Below are 10638 nucleotides of genomic sequence, written 5' to 3' on the forward strand. Positions count from 1 at the left end.
AAATCCCTGCGGAATTTCTGGATGGCTGCATCAAATACACCAAGAGCTCTTACGTTGCTTATGATATACTTTTCTACTTAAAATATTAAAATAAGAATATTGTGGTAGAATGTACATACATATTTTCGCACAAATTTGTACAAATAAGTGTTCTTTCTTAAAAGAACCAATTTCCTTTAACTATTTTGATGCATTCCCTTTAATTTAATAAGTGAAAACAAACTATGAAATGGCAAAGAAATCTCCCTCTCCCTCACATTCATAATACCTACTTTTCTCCCATAACCGGTTTCCGCCTTTTCGAACATTGTTCAGAATAGGAGGAAAGGGAGAAGTGAAAAAACTCGCACGGAATTTTTGTTCAGAATTGGGCTGAATATGAAATGTAAAACCACTTACCAAATACATATCCCAAATCCAATGCAACCACCAAATCCACCGGAGTGCGACTTGCTCCATGGAGTGAATGCCCTACAATCACAGCAGCGCCACATTGGACAACGAAAGCATAGGGTGAACGATAGTCTAGCAGTTAGGAACAACACTAAAATCAAAGGGTTTAGATAGGTTAAGCAATAGTAGCTAAAGAATTTTCCATACTCACCATAATGAGATCAACCGTATCCCGTTTTGCCATGTGTGCCAAAAGATATGCTTTCATCCCAAAAACCAACGTACTCTATACTTAGCACGCAGCGCCACAAAATCGGGAAGGGGACATAATGCACCATCAGCAGTTCCCTTCTCCCCAAATCTGTGTAAGACACGTCCATCAGCAGCAAAGGCCTGCACATTGTCATTGCGTCGATCTGTCACGAATATATGTCCCGATTTATTTATGCATCCACCATTGACCCGCGGTGTGGTGTTTATGATAGAGGCTTTGCAGCAACACTTCCCTTTTTATACAAATGTTTCTACTCACATATGTAAGTATATTGAAAGGTAATTACAAATCCAATATTGTCTAAAGTATATCTATTCAATTGTATTTGTATACAAAGGCCTTAAACGTAGACAATATCCAATCACAAAATTAGCTACATACGCCCAGTTTATATGTATTTACATATATTATATGTATAAGTATCTATGTATGGAGTATCTATGTAAAATGGTTAGATAGAAATGATATAGATAGATTCAAGATGGTCGGGATGCGTTGTATGCTGTTTAGAAATTCCAATTTATCTACTTAAATGTTGAGCTTGAGGGACTTTTTGAGACATTGCTGCACTCCTTTTAATCACACATTCTTATGTTGAATAACAAATTAATCACGTATGTATGAGCACTAGTCGAAAGTTGTTCCAAACGCAGACATAATTCTTGAGCTAAACGTAAATGCGTAGCAGCATTAGCACACGTTGATGGAGCAACAGGGCAAGCGGCATTAACAGCAGATTCCTGGGGATTCAAATGTGTCATTGCCTCTCGATAACTAGGACACACATCATGCCAACGAGCTTTGCCACAGGCATGCGACATGGTGAAATCACGCTTCCACGGTACGCCACACTGTCCATTACAAAGCGGACATGGGCGCTCTAAACTACAGCCACCACATTCACTGCAATCGAGGGAAACATGATGATCAGTCCATGAAACGCCGCAGATGAAGCAGGAGCCCATATGCTGACGCATTTCCTCAATTGTGAGTACATTGTCCACGAAAAATTCCAAAGGACTACCCACTAAATCCGATAAGGACGAAGATATACTGATATTGCTGCGTCCCAAAGGACTGCAGATATCAGAGAATTGTGGACCATGTACGCTGGCTAAAGATATTGCTGTTGGAACTTTTACATTTAATGCATTTTAAACTGACATTTGGAGCTAAACCATTTACTAAGCCCGATGGTGGAGCAACAATGTTAGCTGAAGACACCGTCATTCCATTGGTATTAAGAACATTTCCAACATTTGGAGAAATACCACAAAAATCGGTATCATCAACATCGAAAATAATATTATCCTCCCACTCGGTGACTACACTTACATTTGAAATAGGACGGGTTTTCATCTTCCAAAATGCTTCTTTATCCCTTCTGTTGCTAACTTCGCAGTTATTGTTATCCACTAATGTAGAATTCTTTGTAATTTTATTTGTATTCGATATGTACAAATTATTTCAAATTTTGATGATTTAGGTTCAACGCAACTGAAGCGTGCAAAATTACCTCCAAACTTCAGTCAACAAAATCAATGCGAATTCTCTAAGCAACTACACGAAGAGGTACATGCACTCGATCATTCACTGCAACAAATAAGTACATCGGTATTGCAGCATGGACAAGATTAAGTACGCGCGCGTCAAAGTGAATCAAATTTGGCCAGCGCTGTTGATGCTATACACGCCTGCCTGCCCGCGCTCGAATGTTATATTAAATTTACCCAGCAAGCAACCAATAAAACGTACATTTGTGCAATTTTTGGCTTCTTTATTGTTGAGGATCATGTAAAGAATGCAGCTGACGATGTTGTAACATCTTCATATTTGGAGGATTTTTGGTCTAAGTCTTTGACGAAATGTGTAAATGAGATTAGTATGGCATCATCGTCTTTTACTGATGCAAACATATTGTTACGCATAAAAAAAAAAAAAAAACAATTATGTTGTCCATTAATACTTTCAAATGTTATGGCTATACAGTCAATATGCTTTTCGAATGTTTGCATAATATGCGCGATAATTATAATGAGGTGTTACTTCAGCGTTGGGTGCATGTTTTTCGTGAAATTTTGGATAAAGAACAATTCCAACCGATGATGGTTGAAACTCCAGAGGATAATCATTGAACGTTTTCTTTTCCATTCAGAACAATTGGAAAATGCACCATTCCCCAAAAAGTTTCCCTTCTCTCGCATGGTGCCCGGAGTCTATCATCAAGCAAAAGAATTTATGTACGCCTGTATGAAATTTGCCGAAGAGCTAACGCTCTCCCCAAATGAAGTTGCAGCTATGGTGCGTAAAGCTGCAAATTTGTTGCTAACACGCAGTTTTGGCGGTTGTTTATCGATGGTATTTCGTAATCCAAGCGTAGCCCTAACACAACTAATACAAGTTATAATTGATACGCAATACTTGGAAAAGGCATGCCCATTTTTAGATGAGTTCGTTTGTCATAATACAGTTAGTAATATATCACAAACACCTTCAGCACTGTTCCATGTAGCACGTCAAGAAGCTGAGAAACAAGTTGGTGTACGCATTTGCTCGAAAATTGATGAATTCTTCGATTTGGGAGCCTACGATTGGTTACTTATCGAACCACCAGACCAATACGCTCCATGCCCATTCTCCACCTGAAAAATAAAATAAAAGTAATTACTAATGGAAAATAAAAAAAATTGATTTATTTTTATAATAATAAATAGAAGCAAATATTAGAATTTTACTAACCCTTATTCTGCATACAAAAATCCGCAAACGATTGTACTACGGCGCGTTGCCGTAGTAAAAAGAATGAAGCAACGGAAAAAATCTTTCGATTAGTCCCGTTTGTCTCAATTCTAAGGAATTTACATTCTATACACGGGCGTTTATGAATGTGCGCAATTTTTTTTTTTGTCTTTGCTGCCGGTAAATATCTACCAGTACGCGGGCTTTTTAAGAGGAATATGTTGGTAGACAAAAAAAAAAATGAAAATAGTACTAGTTGGTAGATTTTTTACCAAGAAAACAACAGCTACAGTTCTTATTTGTCCCAAACAATTAATAATTTATTGTAAAACAAATAACGCGCATTTCAAGGAAATGACACTTTAAAACTCGTAAACAAGACAAAATTACATGTAAATTCGTATATAAATAGCGTATGCCCATATAATACTCACCTTTTTGGAATTCCATTTACTTGAAACGTTCATTTTTCGCCCAAATTTTATTCACACAAACTGCCGAAAATAGCGTAGGAAAATATTTGCGTACTCATTTGCTACATTTATCTCATAATTTCTACACAAATTTTTTCAAAATTGGTTAGAGTCACCGCTAAGTGTTATTTGGGTGGGCTCGGCAGTTGAATACGTGTACCAAATGATCGCAGCAAGTGTTTTCAATGCGAAATATATTGCAATGATGGCAGATTTTAAGCTTTGGTGGTAAAAGACACTAGAAGTGCTAAGAATTGAAAACGGGTCAAAAAGTAAATTAAGTGTTAAAGTCCGTGCACTGACTGCCCATATATTTATACCAACGTATGTACATATATATGCCGAGTCTAAATGTACATTATATTAGGGATGCATAAAAAGATGCAAACGGGTACCCAAAAACCCGTTTCTGACAATCGGTATCGGAGCCAAATACACTTCGGGAACCGTGCCTTGTCATAAAGGCCATCAGTAAAACAGGACTACAAGCGTACTTAGGGTAAACTTGAACAAATAATCGAAGGGCAATACAAAAAAAAAATTGATTCATTCTACAAATTTTTCTCTTTTAATTTTTTCTTTATATAGCATACAATTTTGCTGTCCAATAATTGTTTTCTTTTTTTGTGGCGGGCAGGAAAGTTGTTGGTTTTTAGCACCAACAACACAAATAACAGCGAATCAAAAGAATCCACGCTATACACTTTCTACCCGGTTCGGTACCAGAATGTGCGAACCGAAAATCGGAAATGCTAATTTTTCTGCAGCACTAGTGTGCCCGTGGCTAACTAAAACGCTACCGGGTGACACAAAATAAACAAAATAAGGCACTAAAGACCCAGGCACATAAAGTGCAGGGAAAGAGGTCATGCACATATTATGCGCCAAATATTTTTTTTGCAGCAACAGATGATTTTCCCCCTACACACGCGCTAATAGAATTTCCTAACCTCGATAATCAAATTAGGGCCTACTCGCCACCGAACGCGTGACACAGTCATTATAGGTAAATGAGTTTCCTTTTGTTTTCTTTCACACTCTGCATAGAATGACTCGCTACGCATCGTTGCGCCAAAGAACCGAGCGCCAGGCCGGTCGCTACCCCAAGCCGTGCCCTCTATGTGACGCTCATTATTATTATTATTATCCAGAGAGAGTAGGCCCCACCACGCAGGAGAAGAGACGGATGAAGTGCTATCCATTCACGCTTCAGAGGCCGCTTTTTATCGCGACGCACCAGAAAATCACCAGGCGGAAGCAACCACAAAGTCGCCACAACCGTACATCGGGGGATCGGACCCACGGCCGTTCCGACCCCTGTTAGCCCATGAAAGACGGATCCAGAGTGGCGCGGAACCACGGCCTTCCCGCTCACTCAATAAACGACACACGCAAAGTCATCCAATCAGCCACGAACGTCGACTGGCCATTCGGCCACGCCAGCGACATCGCACGAGTAATTCCACTTACAACGAAAGCAACCAAGAGCGTAGACTGGCCCCACGGCCGCGCCAGCTACCTCTCTGTACTACATTCCGTAACGGTAATCCCATCAGCAACACTACCTCGGGTCCCACTTTGCGACCGATGGCTAGTCTTACGCCGACTGCGATCGTGAAGGTGGAAGCCGGGGCGATTACATCTTGTGCGTGCACTTATTGATGCATGTTCCCCCCGCACAACGATCGACCGCAGCCTGGCGCAGGACTTCGCACTGCCGATCACCCACGCCGCCGGAGAGCTCGGCTGTTTTATCCGATTCCGCGGGAAATACGGCAACAGCAAGACGGTGACGACCCACGCGGTGTGCATCAGCGATTTTCAGCGCGTAAGTCCATCGCACAGTATCGACTCCAGCACGGCGGCTCCCTACGAGCATATCCGCCGGGCAGACCCGCAGTTTTATGCCTCCACACCGATCCGGCTGGTTCTTGGCGCCGACGTATATGCCGAGGTGATAACACCAGGAGTTTTGTCGCCCTCATTCGGACCCCTGCTCGCGCAGAGCACAATACTCGGGTGGGTGCTCCCGGGAACCCAGCCGATCTGACTTTCCCGCAGGAGCTAGATGAAAATGTTCTTGCATCTTCCTAACCTCATTCGGTTAAACCCAATTAAACATTAAAACCCTGTAATCGGGTGGATGCTACTACACCTTAGGGGTTACTTTTATTATTATTATTATTATGTATTCCTTACGGCCAGAAGCCTAATTCGTAAATTAGAACATACTACAGTTTTTTATTTATTTTTCAGCGCGTAAGTCCATCGCACAGTATCGACTCCAGCACGGCGGCTCCCTACGAGCATATCCGCCTGGCAGACCCGCAGTTTTATGCCTCCACACCGATCCGGCTGGTTCTTGGCGCCGACGTATATGCCGAGGTGATAACACCAGGAGTTTTGTCGCCCTCATTCGGACCCCTGCTCGCGCAGAGCACAATATTCGGGTGGGTGCTCTCGGGAACCCAGCCGATCTGACTTTCCCGCAGGAGCTAGATGAAAAGGTTCTTGCATCTTCCTAACCTCATTCGGTTAAACCCAATTAAACATTAAAACCCTGTAATCGGGTGGGTGCTGCTACACCTTAGGGGTTACTTTTATTATTATTATTATTATGTATTCCTTACGGCCAGAAGCCTAATTCGTAAATTAGAACATACTACAGTTTTTTATTTATTTTTATCTTTTTATTTATGGAGAAAAAAAAAAATCTTTTGTTTCATACGTAACCAGCCTGGAGTCTTCAACATGTTAGTCTATTATTTAAGTTCATGCTTTTAAATAGTACGTTTTTTTAAAATAAATGGAGTCTTTATTTAAACGGCAAGAAATATGAACATGTATATCTTTTTACTTTTTTGTGCAATCCCTAGCGCTAGGCAAACCTGGCTCAGGCCTCTAACCATGACGGGAAAGTGGCGAGGCATCCGCAACCAAGCTCGCACACTACGCAACTCATCGTGCATGCTGCCAAGCCGGCGGACTGGCCGTCGTTAGGTTAAGTTAGTTATAAGTGTTTTATTTTTTCCTCTTCTTTACTGTCGGTGATCCTTGGAGGACTGTGAGGTTCCGTACCGCAAGGGGCGGCATGTTTGAGCCCAATGCCTAACTTTCACTTGATTGACGGCGCCCCTCCCTAATGTTTTAATAATCTTTCCAGCCACCCACACTCACGCCGAATTTGTGTGCATGCATGCACATGCATGCGTTTCATCCACATGCATGTGTGTGTGTGTGCAGGTTGTCAGCACCCATGCACGTATACGTAAGGGTGGCTGTGTGTGTGGCTTTTCCCCTCCTTAATACCAGAGGACCTTTTCGCGGCTTAGCGGTTGTCATCAACGGCACAACCGGCCTCTTTTTCGATCAACCGCCTACCGATACGCATCGTCCAAGGATCAACGCCGTACCTTTTGTATACAGGTAAAATATCACATCACTTTGGCACTGTACTTTTCTCTTATTTTGATTTAATCCCATTATAACGAGGCAAATCCTCTTGTGTTTTTATTTATCTCTTTCTCTTTTCTTCCCGAGATCGACCCTTGTGCGCCTACCCACTGCCGGTTTACGACGCACTCAGGCCGAACAGAATGAATGTGTCAATAGAATATCATGCCGTACCAAAGCGAGCCAAAATATACGTATTGTCACGGATATTAGCATCCCTAAGCTATACCATCACTAAGGCGGTGCTAAGCGATGTTTACGTCAATAATCAAATCATGTATACACATATATAAGGCAGCCGAGAGATGTCACACACAGATGCATTTACTTATACGCCTATGTGTGTGCGAGAGACTGTAAACTACAAACTCACATACATCTGAGAGACGCTGAAAAGTAGAAAATTGTAAACAAGTAGAAACTATATGAGAACTATAAACACTCGAAATAGTTGGTAAGTTCTGGAAATAGAAGAGCCTAGATGTATGCAGCGTAAACTATAAAAGCGGCACAAGCGAGTAAAATGTAATTCAGTTTGAGTTGAGCTATCAATCAGTTTGATTAAGCACGCGATCTGGTGGCCAATAGTAGAGTTTAATTTGAGTTATCAATCAGTTTGGTTATTAAGCCATCGAGTAGCAAAGTATAAGTGTTATTGTGAAGTACTTTAATAAAGGCCATTTTTCCATTCTTCAATATTGGAGTTATTTATTCAACAGTTTAGTGATTCGAACTTAGCAGAGGATTGCAAATAAGAGGATTTGCAGCAAATTCGTTACAGTATGTACAATTGTATGAATATGTATGTAAGAGTCAATATATTTTAAGACATTCCAAAACGGGTTGAAATATATGTTTGTACAAATGAATGAATAACTTAATGAGTGAATGCTACAAGAGGCCGAAACGTGGACCCGAGTACCCCTAGAATGTGTTTATAGAATATGGATAACAAATGAAAGCTGTTCATGAGTGCTTTAGTAGAGGATAATTTTCATACCCCTGGGTGACTAGGGTCTCGAGACATAGGCCAAAACGTGGGCCAGTGAATGCCTAGACAGTGTTTATACAATATGGACATCAAATGAAAGCTGTTGATGAGTGCTTTAGTACAGAGTAATATATTATCCAGAGACGGACTGGGACTGTGATTAGGACTAGGAATGGGACTTTGACTTGGAGTGGGACTGGGACTGAGACTCGGAGTGGGACTGGGACTGGAATAAAATACATACCACACTCTGGGACAGGCAATAAGGGATGCAGATGAATGAGAAGAAATTGAGAGACTAGAAAAGAGAGAAGGAGAAGGTGATTGAGAAAGATATAGAATGAGGCGAAGATGGAGATAGCGAAAAATACGGAGGGAGGGGTGAATAAAAGGATTAGAAAAAAGTGAAGAGGAGGGAGGGCAGAGTCAGACGGAAAAGCTTATTAAAATGTATGCAGATAGGCCAAATTTAGGGCAAGACAACGTCTGCCGGGTCTTCTAGTTATCTATAAAAAGGTCTTAATAATTATTTTCCCAAAAGTTACAGCCAAAATTTTCCAGAATAAGGGGAAAGAATAAAGTATTTTATTTCCACATCATACACATATTTGACCTTTACGAGTAATCACAAGTAATATAAATAAAGTCTGAGCACTTTTGATTTTCGGTTCGGGGTGGAGCTTATTATTTGGTATTCACCCATATTTAAAAACTCCTAATCATTCCGGTTGATGAAAATAAATTTAAACGAGGTCAAAGGTCAAATGACCGGTAAGTTTTATAAAAAAAATTTTTACACAAAAATTTTAGATCATAAAATTATCTATAAAAACGTCTTCATAATTGTTTTCCTAAAAGTCACCGTTTCTGAGATCGAGTTAAAAATTTTCGACGCTATTGTATGTATACGTATGCGTCACGCATGTATGCACATTAGGGTGGGTCAATTTGTATGGACGAAAGTTAACCGATATCGTGCCATCGACTTTTCGATAGGATTTGTGCTAAGGAAAAAAAATTCCACTACGCATATCCAAAAAAAAATTATTTTCGAGCCTATGAAATTTAATTTTTTGACTTTTTTTCGACTTTGATTTTTAAGGTTTTTTTCATGACCTACTAAAAAAGTCAACCCAAAAATGTCCGCTAAAAAATTTAAAATTTTACAATCAAATGAAAATTTTTTAGTAGGTCATGAAGAAAACCTTAAAAATCAAAGTCGAAAAAAGTCAAAAACATGAAATTTCGCAGGCTAGAAAATTATTTTTTTGGGTATGCGTAGTGGAACTTTTTTTCTGAGCCCAAATTCTATCGAAAAATCGATGGAGCGATATCGGTTAATAGATGGACCCGGTTCAATGCACATACTTACTTCATTAGCTGCAATATAAGCAAGCAACTCTACATATCTCAGAAATGGTGACTTTTAGGAAACAAATTATTGAGACCTTTTTTAGACAATTTTATTGTTTATAATTTTTGTCCAACAATACATTCGTGGTGGACCTTATTTGGGATTCCACCATATTTAAAAACTCCTAACCATTCCGGTAGATAGAAATAAATTTAAATGAGGTCAAAGGTTAATGAACGGTAAGTTTTATAACAAAAATTTATAGATACAATTTTTAGATCATAAAATAACAATTGTTTTCCTAAAAGTCAACGTGTTTGAGATCGATTTGGAAATTTTTGAGCGCTATTGTATGTATTACGTATTGTCACGGATATTAGCATCACTAAATTATCCCATCACTAATGCGATGCTAAGGCCATGCCAAGCAGTATTTACGTTAATAATCAAATCAAGTATACACATATATAAGGCAGCCCAGAGAGATGTCACACACAGATGCATGTACTTATATGCCTATGTGCGCGCGAGATTCTGTAAACTACAAACATTCGCATCAATAATTCAATCTTTATGTATCTACATAAACGAATAAATAATTGCGTCTACACATATGTACGTATACGAGCAGCGGAGCGGCAATACACAAACACATGCATATATCTTATCTGAGTTGTGACAAGAGTGAGCAATAATTTGTGCACGTAGTTGTGGCTGGCGATTTCGTAGCCGAAACAACTAGTAAGTTCTGGAAATCGAAGAGCCTAGAAGTATGCAGCGTAAACTATAAAAGCGGCGCCAGCGAGTAAGAAGTAATTCAGTTTGATTTGAGTTGTCAAGCAGTTGCGATTAAGACGATATCTAGCGAGCAATAGCAGTATTATTTTGAATAGTAGAGTTTCATTGAGCTATCAATCAGTGTGGTTATTAAGCAAGCTATTCGTTGCACAGTTGAGTGTAT

The 10638-nt window shown here is 39.9% G+C and overlaps 2 pseudogenes; one reads left to right on the forward strand and one right to left on the reverse strand.

Moving 5' to 3' along the window:
- Positions 1-1242: 1242 nt before the first annotated feature.
- Positions 1243-2026, reverse strand: LOC137235966 (protein pinocchio-like; annotated as a pseudogene).
- Positions 2027-2291: 265 nt separating this feature from the next.
- LOC137235967 (exocyst complex component 6-like) lies at positions 2292-3313 on the forward strand (annotated as a pseudogene).
- Positions 3314-10638: the final 7325 nt, after the last annotated feature.

The sequence above is a fragment of the Eurosta solidaginis genome, unplaced genomic scaffold, assembly GCF_040869045.1.
Source record: "Eurosta solidaginis isolate ZX-2024a unplaced genomic scaffold, ASM4086904v1 ctg00001119.1, whole genome shotgun sequence".
Lineage (NCBI taxonomy): Eukaryota > Metazoa > Arthropoda > Insecta > Diptera > Tephritidae > Eurosta > Eurosta solidaginis.